The sequence below is a fragment of the Schistocerca americana genome, chromosome 1, assembly GCF_021461395.2.
Source record: "Schistocerca americana isolate TAMUIC-IGC-003095 chromosome 1, iqSchAmer2.1, whole genome shotgun sequence".
Lineage (NCBI taxonomy): Eukaryota > Metazoa > Arthropoda > Insecta > Orthoptera > Acrididae > Schistocerca > Schistocerca americana.
In genome coordinates this window covers 110,115,781-110,141,563 of record NC_060119.1, presented here as the reverse complement: position 1 = coordinate 110,141,563, position 25,783 = coordinate 110,115,781, and positions in this window count along the sequence as shown.

Genomic DNA, 25,783 nt, shown 5'->3' with positions numbered 1-25,783 from the left:
TTAATTTCCTACAGAGTGAGCATAAATGTTCTGTAATTGCACTTATTACGTAGCAAACGACGTATCGATACTGAACAACATTTACCAGTCCGTCATAGCCATGTATAACTGTTGAAGCCTAGGGAAATGTGAGTCCAGTGAAAATGAGTAAGATTTGCGCTTTTTTTTATTTTAGGTTCATCAGGCTTCTGACTGGTTTGATGCAGTCCATTACGGATTCCGTTCCTGTGCCAACCATTTATCTCAGAACAACACTTGCACCCAGTGCCATCAATTACTCGTTGGGTATATTCCAATCTACGTCTTCCTCTACACCTTGTATCCTCTACTGTTCACTGAAGTAGTATGCGTATTAAAACTGGTTATGGTGAGATAAATGTGCTAACCGATCTTGAATCATATGAAATGACCGATTCCCAAATTGAAGACTTAAAACCCAGCAGTCTACTACCATATAGCTGTGCGAAAATATATAAACGTCAACTTACATAAACACGATGCGGATTTTGAACTTCTTAAAAGGAGGAGCAATAATAAACAATTATTTGTACTTAATTTTGGAAATATATGTTTCAAAGATGGTTTTGCACAAGTAGATCAATACAAAGGGTGTGAGGAATGTTTCCTGAAAGTTTGGCCGTACCTTTTTGTAACACCCTGTATTATAGTACTTTGCTTGCTACATGCTGTTAGAGAGAAATCTTTGTTCTTTGGCTGTTCGTAGTACGAGTCTTAAATGCGAGGATGGAGTACAAGTTATGCGTGTTGCGTTAGCGTGGTGGCTGATGTTAATTTGTCTTTTGAAGTGAAATGACTAAAAACATATCTATTCTACACAGAAAAGTCCACCAGTGTTCATATTATTTAACAAAACGAAGCCGATGATCCTCTAGACCAGTATAAAAAAATTGGATTTCACAGTGAACTACAAGCCTACAAATTACAACAAGGGAGAAGGACAATAAAAGATGAGTATTATGCAAACTGTTAATTCAGATTTTTCCGTTGCTACCTCTATCTGCATTGTGTCACTGTCTCAGCGTGCCAAGTGCTGTGAACATGTGACCAGCCGCCCAAATTACTAACTTACTTCAAAATTAATAAATCGACTTTAGGCTAAAAGGGGGTGGTGACGGTAAGATACAGAAGTTATTCTTTGACTTCTTAACACACATCTCATCATGCTGTTCATTGATCGGGACGATGCAGCCCAAATGTTCGTGTCCGCATCAATTTTTCTCGTTTCTTATTTTACCAGCCACCTAATTTTAAACACTTACCTACAGAACACATCACAAATGCTTCGATTCTCAGCTTTGCCCGTTTTCCTACTGTCTTTGGTTCTCTACCATACAGTGGTGTGCTCCAAACGTACATTTTCAGAAATTTGTTTCTCAAATGATGGCCTATTTTGGTACTAGCAGACTATTTTGGCCAGGAATACTCTCTTTGCCTGTATTTGTCTACTTCCTATGTCCTCTTGCTTCATCGTTTTGATGGTAAGTTTATTACAGATCTCATTTCTACTTGTCTGCCCAGCTTCTGTATTTGCTCTTTTTAAATATATCGAATCCTTTTTCAAATATTTTGCCTATTGTGATATTCATTTTCATAGTAAGTAAAGCCTCAAAAAACGTCAAACACACCTCATCATTGCACGGTACTTTCGCATCCAACTTATTGCCAGCTTTTCCGGAGGATGGGCTTGAGCTACAGTCTACAGTTCGTCTTTACTAAATTGTTGGCTGAGTCTATATTAACTGCCGGGTACGCATAGCAATTCAGTGTCTGATTTCGTAATCTCTGCCTGGCTCATGCTGTAATCCAGCTTGAATTTCCCCGTGTTTGCCATTTCGCCTTGCGATTTTCGAATAGTGTAATCGCTGTTACTAGCTGCCTAGCATGGATCCTATCTTGCCGGAACTCTGTCTTCTATTTCTTTTCCTGTTACAGCGTTCAGGTCACGCTTGATTTTCGTCTCCGTTTACATACTGAACTGCCCGTAGAATAGCGTTACATATTTTCTCTGTCTCTTCGTCATCTGCATGAGAATGCAGAGTGGACTGAACTATAAATATGCTGACTAGCGTTGGTTTTCTGTCGATTCTGTTAAGAATACTCCTATCAGGGAATATTTCACAATAACTCACTTTCTGCCCCACCATCCTATTCACTGTGAATCCTGTTCCGACTATACCATTCTCTGCTGCTGTATTTGTCTGACCAGAAATTCTTATCCTCCTTCCATTTCACTTCACTGACATCCCCCCCCCCCCCCTCCCACACACACACACACACAGTATATTTGCAATTAGCTTTTGGCCTTTGCATACTTCCAATGAGCCTTTGAATTTCCCTTTCCATATTTTCTAGTTTCCATATCACGTTCAAACCTCAGACGTTACGCGCTCGTATTCGTTGAATGTTATCATTTCGTTGGTTATTCAGATTTGTTTTCTTGGCCACCTCCCTTTTGGCAGTCCCCCCAGGTGATCGGAATGAAGGACCAATCCAAAACCTTTAGTAGATAGACATATTATCATGACGGTTCACAATTACCGACCACATCCTCTATGGATATACATTATATGTCCTTAACGTGCTGGTTTCCATTGCTCTTTGCGTGCTTATGCCGTTGGTCATTGCTGATGCTTCGGTCTCTTAGGCAGAGCGCCCGTAGCAGTAACCTGGCAACTGGCGTGGCATGACACGGGGCTTCCATCTAACTTACAACTATAGAGGGGAGAAACGAAGTCTAAAGGACCAGCAGTTACTGGTCTGATGAAATTTAGCTGAGTTATATAAAATTACAAGTCACGGGCTGATCAATGCGGCGTACTCACTTTTGCCATGCGCCATGTGACAGTTTACGAAAGTTTCTGCTTCGGCTGTGCGATTGTCCCTGCTCCCTGAAAAATCTGAAGCGATCCTGAGCTCAATAACTATTTTTTTGGTCATGTGGGGAAATATTGATGTATTTAAGATCATAGCGGTGTTCAGTACAGGAACAGGGAGCTTGTCGGTAAGGAAAATGATATATCATGGACACATTTAATTTTGGCAGGGATAAGGGAGATGTAACTAAATTGAATGTTTAATATGGTTTTCTGTAAAATGTGTCTACAGATATCTATACTGGTTATCTGGATGAAATATAGTAGCATTTTCTCGGTATGTAGCTATTTTCTGCTAAGAGTAAGCTCAGCTTGGGATAAGAAAGAAACAACAAACCAGATTTTTCAATTCCATAAGATTATTTGTGCGTCTCTGCTGGTTCCTTGAGTTTGACGGAATTCTTAATATTTTGTGCTGCAGAGATTACTTAGAATATACACAACGTTCCGTAGCACTCAGATACAGTGGTGTCCGATATTAAAAAAAATAAACGGAAATTTTACAAGCTTGCTCTTATTCTTCCACAAAATAGTATAAACTGGTGATGATAAAGTAGAAACAATGGAAAGAATACAGAACGTGAATCACTGCAACGTTCGTAACGGTGGACAAAAACATTCTTCGTTTTTTCCAGCTTAACGGAACCGCACACACATTCCGACAACTAGTTAATGGGCTCAGTATGGCATGTGACCACCTCCGGCATCAATGCTGACATACCAACGACGGGGCATGCTGCGAATGATGTCATCAATCTCATATTGAGGCAATAACGCCCTTTCGTCCTGCAGAGCTGCTCGCAAGCCTTGGAGAGTGGTTGGTGGATTCTGCCTTGATGCAACGCGTCTCCTTAATGCATCCCAGACATGCTCTATTGGATCCAAATCGGGAGAGCGTGCAGGCTACGCCGCGTGTGCAATATTTTTCGTTTCCAAGAAAACATCAACCACCCGTGCTGTACGAGGTCGAGCATTATCGTCCATCAATACGGTCTGTGCCCGCAAAATGTCGCAACAACAGAAGATGAGGTCCAAAGTTCTCGTCACGATACCTGACAGAAGTTAAACCTTCCCGATACACCCACACAATTTCGTAAAGAGGTATTCGAGTGGCCAACATAACCACTTTCCAAGCTACTAGACATCCTACTCGACATCAGTCTCTTTCCACAATGTTTGGGTCCCGAAGTCGTGTTGAACGTTACCTCTAGATGGGAATCCGTCGAGAATCACTCTCCAGACCGAATCAGGACTCATCTGTGAGAACAACTTTGGTCCTCCGTCTGACTATTCAGGTCGCATGTTAAAGATTTCATTCTACACGTTCCATTCTGTGAAGATGGGTCGGAGATACACATACAGTAACTCTCCGAGAATAAGGGCCGCTCTGCTGAAGCCTTCTGTACACCCTTCGTCTCGTTACAACAAGTCCAGTGGATGCTGCGAAGTCAGATGTCAGCGGGCGTGCAGTACTAAGATGGTACCGTCGTGCCATTACAGCGAATTAACGGTCTTCTCTTTCTGATTCCACATGCCGTCGGCCCCGTCCTGGTGTTCGGGATACAGTTTGTGTCTGTATAAACTGTCACCATATCCGAGAAACATCAGGACGATTCACGTTAAGCCATCGGGCCCCATCAGTTTCCGACTGTCCTGCTTCCATTCTTCCTATGGTCCTTCCCCGCAAAGAGTCCAGTAAGCGTCTTCTCTGTCCCATGCTGCACCGTCTCTTATTGTGTACACAGCGAATTTGGATTTGAGAGTAGCCGGCAAACTATACCCCGTTTGATAGGTGCCCTGAAGTCAGCACTGGCGTGGTTGTCCTGTGCCAGAATGACGTCTTCCATGCAGAATGCGATCGTACGGACATCTGTTGACAGTTTGTATGAGTACATCGTGAATTAAACACAGGATGGGAAAATAACAGTTTGTTGCTTTAATTTTGGACACCAGTGTAGTATGAAATATCTCATGGATTTCATTTACACGACAATTTATTGAAGTATCCAACACCAGGAACTTGGATACGCTACGGTCGCAGGTTCTAATCCTGCCTCGGGCATGGATGTGTGTGATGTCCTTAGGTTAGTTAGGTTTAAGTAGTTCTACGCTCTAGGGGACTGATGCCCTGAGAAGTTAACTCCCGTAGTTCTCAGAGCCATTTGAACTTGGATACTAACATACCAAACGAGCATTCTACAAATATTCTATCCCCATACAAACTGGAATTGAATATGCATCCTCCATTAGTTAACGAGAATATCCTCTCATTATGTGACTTGTGCGAGGAAAAGCATCATCAGCACCAAATAGTTAGGAAATTTGTAGGCTTCTTGCGGTAAAGATATAACAAATGAGAGATTGCCACCAAATGATGCTTCACCAAAACAAATTTGTTTTGTATCCCATTGTAATGTATCCCGATCAGAAAAGAAAGATTTTGCAATGTAACTGAAATTATGATGTTGTATTCTTCCGAAGTCTAATCGTTCGAAAGCCGGAACACTTCTCAATGGCCATCGCGGGAACGAAATACAGAAATCATAATTAAAAGTATTAATATCAACGTTGAATTATTCCTACTACGGATGGTCAGTTTAATTTCATTCGCCCGCATCTCGTGGTCGTGCGGTAGCGTTCTCGCTTCCCACGCCCGGGTTCCCGGGCTCGATTCCCGGCGGGGTCATGGATTTTCTCTGCCTCGTGATGCCTGGGTGTTGTGTGCTGTCCTTAGGTTAGTTAGGTTTAAGTAGGTCTAAGTTCTAGGGGACTGATGACCATAGATGTTAAGTCCCACAGTGCTCAGAGCCATTTGAACCATTTTTTTTTTTTAATTTCATTCGGTTGCCCGTGTCGCCGTGAGGCGCAGAATCTTCGTTGGAGAGCAAATAAGTTTTGTAACGATAAACCGAGTTTGCATGAAATATAATGCATGAAATAACTTGCATTACAGTAGATAACACGTGTCTGACTTTATAAAAGACATTTAGACCACAAGGTTCGACTTTTTCTCTACGGTGAATATCAGCACATAATGTCGCGCAGATGGCGTGTAAATCAACTAGTCACCCAACTGACTGCTTTGCAACGTAAACAACACTGAAACACAGCAAAAAATGTGTATGTCACCAGAAAAAGTTATTAGTATCATAGTAGAGCATTAGTATCATTTCTGACAAATAAAACATAGACTAAATCAGAATTTCCAGTTATTACTTCAGATATACTAGGGACAAATAAGAAGGCATGCTGACAGAATGAGATTTTCACTCTGCAGCGGAGTGTGCGCTAATATGAAACTTTCCTGGCAGATTAAAACTGTGTGCCGGACCGAGACTAGTGAAAATTTCATTCTGAAAACATCCCCCAGGCTGTGGCTAAGCCATGTCTCCGCAATATCCTTTCTTCCAGGAGTGCTAGTTCTGAAAGGTTCACAGAAGAGCTTCTGTGAAGTTTGGAAGGTGGGAGACGAGGTACTGGCATAATTGTAGCTGTGAGGACCGGTCGTCAGTTCCGCTTGGGTAGCTCAGACGGTAGAGCACTTGCCCGCGAAAGGCAAAGTTACCGAGTTCAAGTCTCGGTCCGGCACATAGTTTTAATCTGCCAGGAAAGTTTGTTAGGCATGCTGACACTGTAAATCAGAAGAAGATATAAATCATATACGAAGCGATTCGTGAGTCTATTACTTTGCAAGATGAACATCGAAATGTTGTAATGGTTTTATGCAATTTTGTCTTTGAAGAGCGAAATAATTAACTTCACCACCACCGTTGATTCCATACTTCCCAAAGTCCCCTGTTAAAAATAATCCATCTGAATTTAATTCTGTTAACAAGACTATAGAAGGCAAGGCTTTGTAATTATGAAATCTACATTTAGCAGGAGCCTTAACTCTGGTGTGATTTCCGGCTAATCTACCAATACAAATCGACACATTTAGTAGTTTCCTGAAATGATCAGCAGTTTTCTGCCAGATTTTTTGAGCCGGCATTGGTAAGTACTGAGGATTCAAGTGTTCAGTCATTGCCATGGACGTCTCTGCCGCAATTCGAAAAAAATTGAAAGCAGGATGCATATGAAATTCTCTAAATACCTTAAAACTAGCACGTTCGTTTACATTAGCACTACGCCAGTAAGGCTGTAACCAACAGCGCCTTTTAGACTTTAGCTTATCAACATCAGTTACGTTGACTGAAGCCAGAACGCCTTCACCATCTGAGGGACACATGGTGCCACGTTACTAACGCTTGTACTGACGTCTAGTGACACGTGTGCCCTGATCGTGTCGTTCTGCTGCCACGGCACGCGTCACGTCGCTTATCACGCCACGCCAGTGGGCGCCCTGCCTGAGGGTCAGATTCCTACCCCTATGGCAAGAGCGTGCCCCTGATCCTACGTCCGCCCCACTGCCTTCTTAGACAAGGCTGTCAACGGAAAGATGGTGGCTCCTTATCCCAAAAGTTTTCGGCTGCCACTGCTGACGTTATTTTTTAAAAATTGATGTTAGAAGCCTGAATGGAACCTGGGACGTAATGATACGAGTCTCTGCGCAGACATCCTCAAGTACGTATGTGAATGATGACAACTCAGGATACCGACAACACCTAATGAAGAAATCTACGTCTGTACTACCCAACCCACCTTATGGTGTGCTGCAAAGGGTATTGCTGGTACCATTGTTACTTTGTCCATTAAATTCCGGGCATGCCGCCGCACAAATAAAATTTCCTACACTGATGTTTCGACCGAGTACGGTCCGGCCATCCTCAGAGCGAGTAACAAGAGTAACGATAAGATGCCAAGCGCGGCCTTATACGCTCTACCGCGTCGGTACTGCGCATGCGGGTCACAGATGCTGGTCGGCGGCAGAGAAATACGCTTACACATGCGCCGCCTGTGGCGAAGGCGTGCAGACATTCGATTCGCTTATCGATGCATGAGCGGCGGCCGTGACACCATGACAACTTCTCTGCAGTTCAATTACCCCACGAGCTAAATTCCATGCTTTGTCTAAATTAGAACAACTATCTCTATTTATTAAATTATTACCTAATCTAATCTCTATAGCTTCCCTGAAGACAGATTTCCAAAAGGAAGAAGTGGATGTTAAAATCTTCACACCACAGTAATTCATGGAATGCCCTTTATCAATACAATGTTCGGCCACATCTGACTCGTCTGGCTGTAACAAGCGTGTGTATCTTCGATGCTCCACACATCTCTCATGAACGGTGCGTGTTGTTTGACCTATGTACGACTTCTCACAATTTCCGCAAGGAATCTGATACACACCCGCTTTACGAAGCTGTAAATCGTCCTGCACACAGCCGAGGCCAGCTGCAGTCTTCGTGGGGGGCCGGAAGATCACATTAACACAGTGTTTCTCAAGAATACGGCCTATCTTCGAGGAAAGAGCACACACATAGAGCAAAAACGCATTAGATCTGAATGAATTACTATCTTATTCCCCATCACATACCTGCATTCTAGGTTTTGCGTTGAATGCTCTACGAATTTGTTGCGGAGAAAATCCATTCGATTTAAAAATGCTCTTGAGGTATGTGAGCTCTTCTTACAAATTGTCTTTATCGAATATACAGTGCAACCTATGCATTAAGGTCTTAATAACATCTCCTTTCAGAGAGGCCACAGTTCGTAGTGATTGACGGAACTTTGCTGTTCCTTATCTATACAAACGATTTGGGAGACTGTCTGAGCAGCCGTCTTAGGTTGTTTGCAGGGCAATATTATGAAAACTGAAGAGGGCCTAGATAAGGTGAGATGGGAGATATGATACGGCGTGAAATATTTGACAGAGCGCTGAAAAACCTATGTCGAAACAAGGCTCCGGGAGTAGACAACATTTCGTTAGAATTACTGATTTTCTTGGGAGAGCTAGCCATAAGCAAACTCTTCCGTCTGGTGAGCAGCCTGTATGAGACAGGCGAAATGCCCTCAGACTTCAAGAAGAATGTAATAATTTCATTTCCAAAGAAACCAGGTGCTAACGGGCGCGAAAATTATAGAATTATACACTCCTGGAAATTGAAATAAGAACACCGTGAATTCATTGTCCCAGGAAGGGGAAACTTTATTGACACATTCCTGGGGTCAGATACATCACATGATCACACTGACAGAACCACAGGCACATAGACACAGGCAACAGAGCATGCACAATGTCGGCACTAGTACAGTGTATATCCACCTTTCGCAGCAATGCAGGCTGCTATTCTCCCATGGAGACGATCGTAGAGATGCTGGATGTAGTCCTGTGGAACGGCTTGCCATGCCATTTCCACCTGGCGCCTCAGTTGGACCAGCGTTCGTGCTGGACGTGCAGACCGCGTGAGACGACGCTTCATCCAGTCCCAAACATGCTCAATGGGGGACAGATCCGGAGATCTTGCTGGCCAGGGTAGTTGACTTACACCTTCTAGAGCACGTTGGGTGGCACGGGATACATGCGGACGTGCATTGTCCTGTTGGAACAGCAAGTTCCCTTGCTGGTCTAGGAATGGTAGAACGATGGGTTCGATGACGGTTTGGATGTACCGTGCACTATTCAGTGTCCCCTCGACGATCACCAGTGGTGTACGGCCAGTGTAGGAGATCGCTCCCCACACCATGATGCCGGGTGTTGGCCCTGAGTGCCTCGGTCGTATGCAGTCCTGATTGTGGCGCTCACCTGCACGGCGCCAAACACGCATACGACCATCATTGGCACCAAGGCAGAAGCGACTCTCATCGCTGAAGACGACACGTCTCCATTCGTCCCTCCATTCACGCCTGTCGCGACACCACTGGAGGCGGGCTGCACGATGTTGGGGCGTGAGCAGAAGACGGCCTAACGGTGTGCGGGACCGTAGCCCAGCTTCATGGAGACGGTTGCGAATGGTCCTCGCCGGTACCCCAGGAGCAACAGTGTCCCTAATTTGCTGGGAAGTGGCGGTGCGGTCCCCTACGGCACTGCGTAGGATCCTACGGTCTTGGCGTGCATCCGTGCGTCGCTGCGGTCCGGTCCCAGGTCGACGGGCACGTGCACCTTCCGCCGACCACTGGCGACAACATCGATGTACTGTGGAGACCTCACGCCCCACGTGTTGAGCAATTCGGCGGTACGTCCACCCGGCCTCCCGCATGCCCACTATACGCCCTCGCTCAAAGTCCGTCAACTGCACATACGGTTCACGTCCACGCTGTCGCGGCATGCTACCAGTGTTAAAGACTGCGATGGAGCTCCGTATGCCACGGCAAACTGGCTGACACTGACGGCGGCGGTGCACAAATGCTGCGCAGCTAGCGCCATTCGACGGCCAACACCGCGGTTCCTGGTGTGTCCGCTGTGCCGTGCGTGTGATCATTGCTTGTACAGCCCTCTCGCAGTATCCGGAGCAAATATGGTGGGTCTGACACACCGGTGTCAATGTGTTCTTTTTTCCATTTCCAGGAGTGTAGAATTATCAGTTTAATAAGTCATAATTGCAAAATACTAACACGAATTCTTTACAAAACAGTGGCAAAGCCACTTTAAGGCTGCGTTTTAACAAAGTGAAAATCAAAACATAACAATACAGAGACTGCGACCCTCGTTTTTTGAACTAAAAACTACGTAGCTGATGTCTGATAGAGAAAAAAACTTTCATTGCTGTTAACACGTTACAATATCGTAAAATTTCATTTACAGAAAAATAGTAATAAGATACCTAATACATAAGTAAATCCTACTTCCAAGAACTTAACAACACGAGTGAAAGTGTGATGCGGCTGCTGATTAGTCGTCGTGTTTGTGTTGACATGAGGTATATTCTTTTCATGAACGAAGTATACAGTTTACGTATATTAAAACTGATGAACTGAACTGCAACACTTACTTCTTTCTCACGAATTTGGTCAACTATGGCACCCGTATTATATACGATTTCTTAGCCTTTCCTTTCCTCGTTTCAAATGGTTCATATGGCTCTGAGCACTATGGAGCTTAACATCTGAGGTCATCAGTCCCCTAGACTTAGAACTACGTAAACCTAAATAACCTAAGGACATCACACACATCCATACCCGAGGCAGGATTCGAACCTGCGACCGTAGCAGCCGCATGATTCAGGACTGAAGTGCCTGAAACCGCTCGGTCACAGCGGCCGGCTGCCTCATTTCCCAGAACCTCGTTGTTCTTTCTCGTCTTTTCTCTCTCACCTCTCAATGTAATGTATCGATCTTCTATCTAGTGCTTTCTCTGCAGCATTAAGCAAGTATACGGTTCGCTCGGTCCAGTAGCCGGCTTCATCTGTGCCAGCGTGAGAACTAAATCTGCTCTCATCGCGGCTGCTTGACAAGCTAACTTTCAAATTCAAGATGACAACTCGCTATAATTCGCTACGTCACAACCGGTTCGAGGGTAAGAAAACAGGGAGTTTTCGAATAGGAGGCCTGTATCTAGGAAGACCCAAATCTATTCCACATGCCTGTCTAACGACCTTGTTTTTGGCTCCTCAGTCTTCTAAAAGGTTTGGTGCATCACACCAAGAAATTCTCACCTGCGCTAATAATTTCATATCAGAGCAGATGTAGCCTTTTCATATTTCAGTCTTCCCTTGCAATTTTTTTGCTTTCGTAGGTAACCGACAGATATGGCGCAGTGGGGAGGTGTGGGTGGACCAGCATTCGGGAATACGGTGGTTCAAATACACGTTAAGGCCAATTAATGTTATGTTTTCCAGGTGTCGCTAAGTGCTTTAAGTTGTATACCGAAATAATTCTTATGAAACACACACAGCCTGTTTCGTTCCTCCATCATTCCCTCAACGACGCTTGCGCTCTATCACCAATGACCTTGTGATAGTGGGGAATTATAACCTCGATCTCCTTTCATCCTTGTAATACCACGAAAACTTTTACCAGATGCACCATGTACCTACCCCTTCTTCTGTTAGTATTTTTTATGTATTCCTTTCCTCACCGACTGTCTGTTGTTTAATCAGTGCGCTTCATTTCTGGATTCTTCTCGAAGATATCTCAAACGCTTCAATCTTCTTCCACTCCGGGTTTACCACAGTTCGTAACCTACTCCATATTGACAGTACGTTATGAGAAATTTATTTCTCAGATTAAGTCTAGACATTCGGCAGACTCCTTTAACTGCGCCGTTCTGCTTGTTGGTGATTAGTCAGTCCTCCTTTATTTAGCTTCCAAGGTACCAGGCGACCTTTAACTCATCTGCTATGTGGTGCCCAATTTTTACATAATGTTTGTCGATAACATCATTTCTGCTTCTCAGTAAGTCCATTTTCAATATACTCCCAGTCCATATTATGTCCCCAGTGCACCATGCAATTCGTTAAACAGGTTCTACATTTCTTCTTGACTTCCACAGAAGGTTTCAACGAGACTTGATGTTTAGAACCTACATTATTATCAGCGAATTTTAAATTTAAGTTTTTATTTCGCTTTATAATCTTTCTTTGGCATCGTTCCTTCTTCGGTATGCAAAGTCGGCCAGAATTCCGAAAAACATGTGCAACAAGACTCATCCTAGCAAATGACTTTCTTCTCCTGCCTCATAGTCCAGGTTTTATGGCTTTGGCACCATATTTCCTGCTATGGGCATCTGCATTACTGATGAGTGTGTTTGGAATTTCACCTCGTCCTGCCAATTACAGCTGCTGGGTCTCCCTTCGTGCTTAGTTTGGTGCTGACAGGATTCGCGAATACAGCTTTTCCGCTGTCCTCTTCTTATTTCTCGTCACAATACTTTTCAATGACCGTCCATCACGATCATTGAACACACGCTTGAGTCAGCGTTGTGACTTAGCCGATGACGTTTCTCTTCTTTTCATGTATGTCGTATAAATCTTCGGTACGCCAAACTCATCGGCTACCTTGGTTAAGGAAACATACACCATGCGACTACCAACAATTTGTCCACGTTCGAATTCACTTAGCTCCGACATAATGCAGTCACAAGTTCAGAGAACACTGTTCTGATCACGATTTAGCATTGCTGCCTCTGGATCATGGAGTTTCGGGTTCGATTCCCGACCGGGTCGTGCAATTTCCCCACCCGGGGATTGGGTGTATTTGTTGTCCTCATCATTTCATCATCATTCAGGAAAATGGAGAGACTGCACAGAGAAAAGATTGGGAATTTGTACAGGTACTGATTACCACGCCGCTGAGCGCCCTACAAACTAAAATAATCATCGTCTTCTACTTCTACATCTGCATCTACATGGATACTCTGCTAATCACATTTAAGTGCCTGGCACAAGGTTCAACGAACCACCTTCACAATTCTCTACTATTCCAGTCTAGTATAGCGCGCGGAAAGAACGAACACCTATACCTTTCCGTACGAGCTCTGCATATTCCTTGCACTTCCTGTTTCCCCTTCTCTGCGTAGAACTAGTTTCCATCTGGGCTCTTGACATTCATACAGGTTGTTATCTTCTCTCCAAACGTCTCTTTAATTTTAATGTAAGCGGTATATATCTTTCCCCTAATGATATGTGCTTCCAAATCCTTACATTTGTGCTGTATTTAGCACTTCCTGACAATCCCATTTTTAGACGTTTGTATTCCCTTTCACCTGCTTCATTTAGAGCATTTTTATATGTTCTGCTGCCATGAATTAAATTCAATATCTCTTGTGTTACCCAAGGATTTCTATTGACCCTCATCTTTTTAGCTACCTGACTCTGTTCTGCCTTCGACACTTCAGCTCTCAAGGCTTCTGATTTCTTCTACTGTATCTCTTTCCCTGTTCTTGTCAATCGTTCCCTACTGCTCCCTTTGAAGCTCTCAACAACCTGCGGTTCTTTCTGTTTGCACAGGTACCCCTTTGCAGTTTAGTCAGTTTTAATCTACAGTTCATAACCAATAAATTGTGGTCAGAGTGCACATCTGCCTCTGGAAATGTCTTACAGTTTAAAACCTGATTCTTGGAAGGGGGTGGGGGGGCAGAGTGTAATAACATGTTGCACAGAAAATTCCTGATAACATATTGTGCAAAAGATTCCGGTTTTCATCGGAAACATGAATCCTTACTAATCGATATTTTACGAAAGATTGTTAATAAAGGTTGTTCCAATTGAGAAAACGTCGTTAATTAAATTTTTAGCGCAAAAATGGAAAAACCAATACTTTTTATTTCGACTACGTCCACTGTTTTATACCACGTACGTCGTTTCAGACGTCCCAGAGTGATAAGCGTCGTAGAAATATGGAAAACAATCATTTCCACGGCATCGAGCACACCCCCGAAAGGCACATTTATGCAAAAGCGACAGTAGCACTGCAATATTAATCTACAAAGACTGACTTGGAGCCTAGTGAAGGTACTTGTCACGAGAAATAACGTTTCTAAACTGACAGACGTAAGAAGCTGGGTCACATGCCGTTGCCGAGTGCTGGCGGGGCCCAGAAGGACACGACACAGAAGAAGACGAAATGTGGCCCTTGGAGGCCTTCGTGGATTCTGTTGTTGACAGACTAGTTAACAACGTAGCGTATGACAGTTACAGTATTCAGATGAATTTCTCGAAGACGGAAGGAGTTCGGAGATCAGCAGCGAATACCCCGTACTTAAGTTACGGCTCAAATGGCTCTGAGCACTATGGGACTTAACTTCTGAGGTCATCAGTCCCCTAGAACTCAGAACTACTTAAACCTAACTAACCTAAGGACACCACACACATCCATACCCGAGGCAGGATTCGAACCTGCGACCGTATTTAAGTTATGAAATTTCGTCGCTCTTAAGGAGCGTACGGTAATGCTGCAGTTTTGTCGAACGTTATTTTATTCTGTTTAAAATTAAATGACATTCGAAGCTACACGTTTTCCCCCCTCCACTGTTTTTACGTCTTATCTCCAACTGCTCACATGGCTGCAGGTCAGTTGGTGCAGCTAGCTGGCCAGTGTTGTCCAAGTTAAATGCGCTGGTGAAGCTGTTGTCCCCTATTGTCGGTCAGTCGATGTGTGCGTAACGCACTGCATAAAAAGTATCCTTACTGTCGTCCTTGATTACGCTCGAGACAGCTTTGCTTCCGCTCCACGCGAAGCAAAATCCGATGAGACTCCAGCAACGGCGGATGAATAATCGTGCAATGTTTACATCAGGTTTATCTTTATGACGGACATTGTATAGCACTGTATTGAACCGGTGACCTAGAAACGAAGGAGAGGCTTCTTCCCGCAGTAGCCCTCAGTGATACACAACCCCACAACAGCCTACAGCAGTCCACTCACCCCACCGCCGCCCCACACCTAGGGTTATATGATGAGCACAGTATGACTTACTGTTCAAATGGTTCAAATGGCTCTGAGCACTACGGGACTTAGCTTCTGTCATCAGTCCCCTAGACCTTAGAGCTACTTAAACCTAACTAACATCACAAACATCCATGCCCGAGGCAGGATTCGAACCTGCGACCATAGCGGCCAGACTGTAGCGCCTAGAACCGCTCGGCCACTCCGACCGGCGACTTACAGTTCGCGACATCACAATTCCTACAGGATGCCCCTGGAGGAATGGCTATTACTCAGAGAAATGACAAGAACAATCATTCGCCCGCAGGTGTGGCCGAGCGGTTCTAGGCGTTGCAGTTTGGAAGCGCGAGACTGCTACGGTCGCAGGTTCGAATCCTGGCTCGGGCATGGATGTGTGTGATGTTCCCAGGTTAGTTAGGTTTAAGTAGTTCTAATAAGTTCTAGGGGAGTGATGACCTCAGATGTTAAGTCCCATAGTGCTCAGAGCCATTTTGAACAATCACTCGAAGCAAAAATGTCAAGTAAAGTGGGCTCTAAAATGCTTACCTTAAGAGCTGTGAGCACTTGTACAGTAGAAGAGGTGTGATTGACAGTAGTGAAGATGAACGAGTGCACATAACTCTTGAGGTACGTATTTTAGACCCGTTTTAGGTAGATTTTTTTTTTTTTTTTTGCTTCGAATGGTCATTCCTACCATATCACTAAATATTGGCCATTTCTCCTGGGACACTCCGTACGTGGAAGCCCCGATGCCTTGTGATGTACTTGGCTTTCCCCATCGCTCATCTCTGCATGTTGAGCTGTTAAGCACCTTTCACACCACAAATTGCCATGTGATTATTACTGAAGCAAGGCAAAAGTCAGGACAAATCATTTCGATATAAACAAGGAAGGAATGCAAGTCGAGAGCAGGGCCGTCAGAGGGAGGACTGTTAACTTCGGCGGACCAGCTGCGCAGAGGAGGAAGAACCCTGCTGCGGGTCTGTGTGGAGCTGCGGTGTGTTAATTCGCCGTCGCGTGGCTATTTATCGGTGTGGCCCGGGGCGTCGCGGCGGCGTTGGGGGCTGTGGGAGCGACCCGGCCGGCTGACCGTTGAGAAGAGGAGAGGAAAGTGTGGGGTAGAGGAGGAGGGGGGAGGAGCGGCCGCGCCTGTGGCTGCACTCCGCTGCCCTGCCGCCTGCTCCTCCGCCTCGCACGTGCTGCGCGGCCACTGCCGGTGGTAGCCGCAGGGGCAGGCCGACCCCGACCTGCGACCCAAGCACAGCACACCACGGCCCAGCACGGACCAGCGCTGCAAGAGCCGCGATCCGGCCGCACACAGCCCCGGCGGCCGAGGCGGTGTATCCACTGTGCTCGCTGCGAGCCGACTGCACGTGGCGAAGTCTGCAACACCCACGAAGAGTATATCAATGCGCAGTGCCTGTCCCTTCGAACTTGTCCAAAACAGACACCACGCATTCCATACAATTGATATCCCTCGATGGGCTATGGATGCACATCCATCAGTGTAGATGGACAAAAAAATGGTTCAAATGGTTCTGAGCACTATGCGACTTAACTGCTGAGGTCATCAGTCGCCTAGAACTTAGAACTAATTAAACCTAACTAACCTAAGGACATCACACACATCCATGCCCGAGGCAGGATTCGAACCTGCGACCGTAGCGGTCACGCGGTTCCAGACTGAAGCGTCGAAACCGCACGGCCACACCGGCCGGCGCGGATAAGTGATGGTGCTAAGCGAGAATGTGACTTGGACGAGGAATGTGCCAAAGTAGTCCGCGCATTACGATTACCACGACGTCCATTCACAGCGTCCCGGGTTCGATTCCCGGCCGGGTTGGGGATTTTTCCCTGTCCGGGGACTGGGTGTTTGTGTTGTCCTCATCCTTTTTGCCGGCACGGTAACTCAGCGTGTTCGGTCAGAGGGTTAGCTGCCCTCTGTCATAAAAGAAACTGCGTTAATGGATCAACGACGAACTGAAACGGGTGACTTGCGACGTCCGCCCCGAGCAGGTACAACGAACAACAAAAACGAACAAAATGAGATTAATCAAAAAAACTGGCGCAGTGGTTAACACAACTACCTAGTAAGTCGAAGATCCCTGGTTCGAATCCCAGCCCAACACACATTTTAACTCGTTGTTGCTGAATCCACGTCATCTCCATATGCAGCTTACGGAAATTTGATAAAGAGAGGGGGAGAGAGCGATACACACGTGTGTATGATAAACCCCTTCCCTCGAAACTTTCTCTCGTTTGTAGCTCGTCTGGGTTACCACATAAGACATGTCACTGATTTCATTAGTACTAAGATTGCAGTACACACGAGGTGCCTACTTGCCTCCAACGCCCAGAGTTCAATGCCAAAGTTATAATAAATGTTCACCAACATGAAGTCTTCCATAGTTGTTGTCTCCTGCGCAGAAAACTGCACTTAGGTCGTGAATCCGTTATCTTGAGACTGTAAGAAACTCTAAGCAAGGAACTGATATTATATGAATAGTTAAATTTTCAATTGTTTTGTTTCTACGAGATTCTGCTCGCTTTTTAGTGCAGTAACACGACAAATTGCACAAATACATTCCACTTTACAGTCGCAAATAATTTCCATTCTTCAACAAAATAATGAACTGTGTATTTCCGTAATTACTATCACACTTTTCTCAACTACAAGTCCAAAAAACCATGCATTGCTAATAAATTCTTGACTGACACCGACAGCGACGGACAACATATTTGTCCTCCGCGACTGCCGAACCAGCTCCGATCTTAAAGTCGAACTACTTCGCCGCCATCCAAGTTGGGCGCGATCCGAAGACCAAAATGGTTCAAATGGCTCTGAGCACTATGGGACTTAACTTCTCAGGTCATCAGTCCCCTAAAACTTAGAACTACTTAAACCTAACTAACCTAAGGACATCACACACACCCATGCCCGAGGCAGGATTCGAACCTGCGACCGTAGCGGTCGCTCGGTTCCAGACTGTAGCGCCTAGAACCGCACGGCCACTCCGGCCGGCTCCGAAGATCACCGAAGTACTTCATCTGCCTTTTCGTTTAGCAGTTGTTTATTATTCTGATTGTTATTAATACTTGTAAAATAATGGAATGATATCATGCTATTGAGACATACTTCAATGTGATGCAAGTAAATATGATGTCTACATTGTAAAATATTAATAACAGAAGATTATCATTTTGGAGCTCAACTTCCGAAAGCAGCAGCCAATCGCGGAGCGCCGAACAAACCGTCTGTCATCGGTACCTCACACCACATTACGCCATCTTGCCACTGCTGCCTCCTCATTTGCTCTGAGGAGAGCTTCGGACTTCGATTAAAGTTAAACGAAAGAGTTGACAATGGTTAAATTTGACCGTGACTCACACCTGATTTTACGCGATATGACCGTGGTTTTGTAAGTATACGGTACTAAAACGGTGCCGCGTTTCCATGTACTGAGACAGACTTAGTGCATCTATGCTGTATCCTGAACGTATTATGAGCTCAGATAGCTTATTAATTTATGAATCAAACTTTCCAAAAGCAAAATTAAATTGTGCCTCCACATATGACCACACTGCCTCTTTTTCCTCTGACGACGAGACCACACGACAATCGGATTTTTGTAATTTTTTACATTTATTGTATGTGAAGTTCAAAACTCAAATATACCGCCGGCCGGGGTGGCCGAGCGGTTCTAGGCGCTACAGTCTGGAACCACGCGACCGCTACTGCCGCAGGTTCGAATCCTGCCTCGGGCATGGACGTGTGTGATGTCCTTAGGTTAGTTAGGTTTAAGTGGCTCTAAGTTCTAGGGGACTGATGACCTTAGAAGTTAAGTCCCATAGTGCTCAGAGCCATTTCAAATATACCTCTCCCAAAGCACTTCGATGAATCTCTCAAAAATTCTAGAGAAAATCGACTTTTAAGTTTTTCGATCGTGTTTAATATGCTAAAATAAGGTAGATTTTTTTCCAAAAGCAGCTCTGTGGTAGCACGCTCCCTTGCTGTGCGTTGGGCGTGAGTTCGAGTCCAGACGGATTCAAATTTTTAACAAAGGCGTAAGTTCTCTGAGTGTATACTTAAAGAGAAAAATACAAAAAGACAGAATCTATTTAATTTGTAATTTTTTATGCTACACTCTTGATTATAAATCTTTTATAAAACATCAGTAATTACGAATGTTTGTTTGCGATAAAACTGGAAATTTGTATGGAGTACATAGTTAGAAATAAGAAGACCTGTATTTTTCATTAAAATAACAATTAAATGTGTTAATCAACGTATATTTCACGAAGATTATATTTAAATTGCCAGGTTTTTCGAAATAAGTGAGAAAAATCAAAAGAACCGAAACGAGACAGTATACACTTCTTTTCACTTCAGTCGCCAGTTCTTTTATTTTCAAGAACTGATGCATTCACACTGACGATTTCGAGAAGTACATCCACTTCGTACTTCAAAAAAATGTAGAAGGTCCTTTTCTTCCCCGTTTCATCAAACATAAACTAACGAACGTAGGGAGCTATAAACACACTCCTGCTTGTTGGTAAAAGTGAGAGCATGTGCCAATGACATCACTGACCAGTGATTATCTAAAAACCTTACGTGTACAAGCGGCCTTGTGCAGGTTGATACCTCTGTTAACATCTCTGCGCCTCTAAAGGCTCCTTCCATTGCAATATAAAGCTCCTCGCGAGTGTTAGAGAGCGATTGGTGGATGCTGAAGTGACGCAATTTGTTTTCCTAGTGCATCCCAAACATGCCCTATGGAATTCAAATCGGGAGAGCGAGCAGGCCACGCTATGCGTGTAATATCTTCCGTTTCCAAGAAATCATCAACCATCCGTTCTCTATGAGGTCGAGCATTATCGTCTAACAATTGGAAGTCTGGGCCCACAGCACTTTGCAACAACCGCACATGATGTCCCAAGATCTCGTCACGATACCTGACAGCTGTTAAACATTGCCGATACACCCGTGCGATTTCATTGAGGTGTTCGAGTGATCTACAGAATCACTGCGCAGGCTATTAGGGATGTAAGTAGACAGTTTAGGTTTTTATGTTGGTAACACCATGTGGTGCTCTGTACGAAAATCAGTGACTGCGCTGTGAGCTGTCAGTGGCTGGTTGGACTAGCTGGAAGAGATGCCAGAGTTTTGAGAGATTACTGTGAGTGGGCCATCTGGACTTGTGTCAGTCAGAAAAAGGATATTTGTAAGACTGGATGTCATGAACTGATATATATATATATATATATATATATATATATATATATATATATATATATATATATATATACTCCTGGATATGGAAAAAAGAACACATTGACACCGGTGTGTCAGACCCACCATACTTGCTCCGGACACTGCGAGAGGGCTGTACAAGCAATGATCACACGCACGGCACAGGGGACACACCAGGAACCGCGGTGTTGGCCGTCGAATGGCGCTAGCTGCGCAGCATTTGTGCACCGCCGCCGTCAGTGTCAGCCAGTTTGCCGTGGCATACGGAGCTCCATCGCAGTCTTTAACACTGGTAGCATGCCGCGACAGCGTGGACGTGAACCGTATGTGCAGTTGACGGACTTTGAGTTAGGGCGTATAGTGGGCATGCGGGAGGCCGGGTGGACGTACCGCCGAATTGCTCAACACGTGGGGCGTGAGGTCTCCACAGTACATCGATGTTGTCGCCAGTGGTCGGCGGAAGGTGCACGTGCCCGTCGACCTGGGACCGGACCGCAGCGACGCACGGATGCACGCCAAGACCGTAGGCTCCTACGCAGTGCCGTAGAGGACCGCACCGCCACTTCCCAGCAAATTAGGGACACTGTTGCTCCTGGGGTATCGGCGAGGACCATTCGCAACCGTCTCCATGAAGCTGGGCTATGGTCCCGCACACCGTTAGGCCGTCTTCCGCTCACGCCCCAACATCGTGCAGCCCGCCTCCAGTGGTGTCGCGACAGGCGTGAATGGAGGGACGAATGGAGACGTGTCGTCTTCAGCGATGAGAGTCGCTTCTGCCTTGGTGCCAATGATGGTCGTATGCGTGTTTGGCGCCGTGCAGGTGAGCGCCACAATCAGGACTGCATACGACCGAGGCACACAGGGCCAACACCCGGCATCATGGTGTGGGGAGCGATCTCCTACACTGGCCGTACACCACTGGTGATCGTCGAGGGGACACTGAATAGTGCACGGTACATCCAAACCGTCATCGAACCCATCGTTCTACCATTCCTAGACCGGCAAGGGAACTTGCTGTTCCAACAGGACAATGCACGTCCGCATGTATCCCGTGCCACCCAACGTGCTCTAGAAGGTGTAAGTCAACTACCCCGGCCAGCAAGATCTCCGGATCTGTCCCCCATTGAGCATGTTTGGGACTGGATGAAGCGTCGTCTCACGCGGTCTGCACGTCCAGCACGAACGCTGGTCCAACTGAGGCGCCAGGTGGAAATGGCATGGCAAGCCGTTCCACAGGACTACATCCAGCATCTCTACGATCGTCTCCATGGGAGAATAGCAGCCTGCATTGCTGCGAGAGCTGGATATACACTGTACTACTGCCGACATTGTGCATGCTCTGTTGCCTGTGTCTATGTGCCTGTGGTTCTGTCAGTGTGATCATGTGATGTATCTGACCCCAGGAATGTGTCAATAAAGTTTCCCCTTCCTGGGGCAATGAATTCACGGTGTTCTTATTTCAATTTACAGGAGTGTATTATGACTTTTGAACACTCTTAAGGTAAATATATTGTTTGTTCTTTATCAAAATCTTTCATTTGCTAACTATACCTATCAGTAGTTAGAATCTTTTATTTAGCTGGCAATATTGGCGCTTACTGTATGGCAGTAGTTCGAGTAACGAAGATATTTGCGACGTACGTGATTCACGAAAGGTATAGGTTATTGTTAGTCAGGGCCATTCTTTTGTAGGGATTATTGAATGTCAGATTGCGTTGCGCTAAAGAAATATTGTGTATCAGGTTACTGATGATCAGAATAAGTAAAGAGAGAACTGTCAGTACGTTCAGTTCTTCTCGGCTGTTTGAAAATCAAATAATGTAAGAGTTTTTCCAGCACTGCCATTCTTCACATACAAAGGGGACGTTTCATATGTCGACCCTTAGCCGAGGATACCTCACAGGTATCTTCTGATTTTTTCTTGTAGTTTGTGTAATTAGTGTAGTTATTGTTTATTGCTAAGGTGTAATTGTAGAGACAATTTCCTTTATAGTTGTAGATTTTCATTGTTATACAGTAAAACGGTTGTGGCACGCATGTAGATTTGCACCAAATTTTTCGCAATCGTGCTTGCAATTAATTAGATTTTATTTTCAGTGCTATGTTAATGTGTTTTCTTGTTTCTGTTTTCAGATTGTGCTTTTCTGTGTTATCGTGTGAAAAACGTAATAATTATGGCGTGTGAGAAACGTAACACTGGGCTCCAAAGTAAATTGAGAAATGACAGTGACGACGAGCGTAGCTTATCAGCACCTCCGTGTAATGAATTAACAGACATTCAAGGTAGTAATTTGGCAATTGTGCATAGGGAAATGGAGCGGGCGGTAAATAATGGTGTAGACAGTGAAACAGCCAGTGAACAGAGTAGTACTGTCGATCGGTCGGTCGGCAATAGCTCGCCTTAGGAATCCGAAATGACACGACACATTCATGCAAATGCTGCAGATTCAGCTTTTACGTCATTATCCTTTTCTAAATCAAGTCAAGACGCATTTTCTGCTTTTCAAAATGCGAATTTTGCCGGTGCAAATGCACTGCCGAAATGTACAGAGGAACATGTTTCAGACAGCAGTGCATTGTTATTGCAATTAATGCACTAAATGGGACAAAGGCTTCAAAAGTCAGACACAGTGGAACAAAATCTTCAAAAGTTAGACGCAATAGAACAAAAGATGGAGAAGTCGTCCACAAAGAAGGAACATAGTACTGAACGTCGCGCTGTGGTGGTAATACCATTGACTGCAATGGCGCAAGCCGTGACACTTAAAACAGTCCCTTGAGGGACACCATTCTCCTGCTTAAAACTGTCAGACAGAGCATTCACAACAGTGTATCTAAAATATCTATCCGAGAGAAAGGATCGTATGAAGGTTGGTAGTCGTCCACAAAAACCCCACTGATGGAGCCGCAACAAAATACACTCCTGGAAATTGAAATAAGAACACCGTGGATTCATTGTCCCAGGAAGGGGAAACTTTATTGACACATTCCTGGGGTCAGATACATCACATGATCACACTGACAGAACCACAGGCACATAGACACAGGCAACAGAGCATGCACAATGTCGGCACTAGTACAGTGTATATCCACCTTTCGCAGCAATGCAGGCTGCTATTCTCCCATGGAGACGATCGTAGAGATGCTGGATGTAGTCCTGTGGAACGGCTTGCCATGCCATTTCCACCTAGCGCCTCAGTTGGACCAGCGTTCGTGCTGGACGTGCAGACCGCGTGAGACGACGCTTCATCCAGTCCCAAACATGCTCAATGGGGGACAGATCCGGAGATCTTGCTGGCCAGGGTAGTTGACTTACACCTTCTAGAGCACGTTGGGTGGCACGGGATACATGCGGACGTGCATTGTCCTGTTGGAACAGCAAGTTCCCTTGCCGGTCTAGGAATGGTAGAACGATGGGTTCGATGACGGTTTGGATGTACCGTGCACTATTCAGTGTCCCCTCGACGATCACCAGTGGTGTACGGCCAGTGTAGGAGATCGCTCCCCACACCATGATGCCGGGTGTTGGCCCTGTGTGCCTCTGTCGTATGCAGTCCTGATTGTGGCGCTCACCTGCAAGGCGCCAAACACGCATACGACCATCATTGGCACCAAGGCAGAAGCGACTCTCATCGCTGAAGACGACACGTCTCCATTCGTCCCTCCATTCACGCCTGTCGCGACACCACTGGAGGCGGGCTGCACGATGTTGGGGCGTGAGCGGAAGACGGCCTAGCGGTGTGCGGGACCGTAGCCCAGCTTCATGGAGACGGTTGCGAATGGTCCTCGCCGATACCCCAGGAGCAACAGTGTCCCTAATTTGCTGGGAAGTGGCGGTGCGGTCCCCTACGGCACTGCGTAGGATCCTACGGTCTTGGCGTGCATCCGTGCGTCGCTGCGGTCCGGTCCCAGGTCGACAGGCACGTGCACCTTCCGCCGACCACTGGCGACAACATCGATGTACTGTGGAGACCTCACGCCCCACGTGTTGAGCAATCCGGCGGTACGTCCACCCGGCCTCCCGCATGCCCACTATACGCCCTCGCTCAAAGTCCGTCAACTGCACATACGGTTCACGTCCACGCTGTCGCGGCATGCTACCAGTGTTAAAGACTGCGATGGAGCTCCGTATGCCACGGCAAACTGGCTGACACTGACGGCGGCGGTGCACAAATGCTGCGCAGCTAGCGCCATTCGACGGCCAACACCGCGGTTCCTGGTGTGTCCGCTGTGCCGTGCGTGTGATCATTGCTTGTACAGCCCTCTCGCAGTGTCCGGAGCAAGTATGGTGGGTCTGACACACCGGTGTCAATGTGTTCTTTTTTCCATTTCCAGGAGTGTATTATGCCTGCAGGTAGTGTCGCCCGCCACCTGTGGTGCTCGACGCTGTCGAGTTTTGTCATCCATTAAAATGAAGTCAGCGCGTAATGCATTCTCAAAAAGAAGCTCACTGGGAAAGATCACAGTGTCATAAGAACGATGTCGGGTGATTGTACCGTTTTCAAAGATATGAGGCTCAGTATACGTACACCATAACACCTGGACCACAAAAACTATCATGTCAGTGTGTTCCAGGTTTAAATAATATTTGTTAAGGGGCAGACGGAAGTGGCGGGCACCTTTGATAGGAGTGCTTTAGTGCAAGTTAATTGCCAGTCGATGTTCGTCCTGCTAATGGCACGTCTGAATGAACACTGGCGGCAGCTTGGAGGTGGCGGGCCGAGGTCAGAGATGAACATCTGGTGCTCAGAAGCCAAGGTCTCATCAGGGCCATAATCGATGTTCCTGCTCGGCATCTCTGTCGAGCCCCACCGGGAAGTCAGCTCTCTTTGTTAGCTTTCTGCAGAGCTATCTTCTCAGACATGGCCTATCACCCCATTGGCCAGGTTGTGTCCTTATTCTGGCGAATCAGATTATTGTTCAACATCCTTGTTAACGGCCTTGCCACAGTAGTAACACCGGTATCCGTCATATTATCATAGTTAAGCACTGTCAGGCTTGGTTAGCACTTCAATGGGTAACCGTCAAGGTCTGCTGAGCGCTGTTGGCGAGCAGAGTGCACTCAGACTTTGTGAGGTCAATTGAGGAGCTACTTGACTGAGAAGTAGCGGTTCCAGTCACGGAAACTGACAACGTCTGGGGGAGCGTCAGCACACCGCTGACCGCGTTCCCCTCCATATCATCATGAAGTGACAGCTATTAGCTGAGGATGACAAAACGGTCAGTGTGCACCATTGAGCCTTCCGAGGCCTGTTCGAATGGAGTTATCAACTATTTCGTTTCGCCCATAATTCTCCCTGCAAAAGGACCACACACAAGCACCAGTATAGTTGTCCATAGATGGCATTACCCCACCCCGCAAGTAGCATTT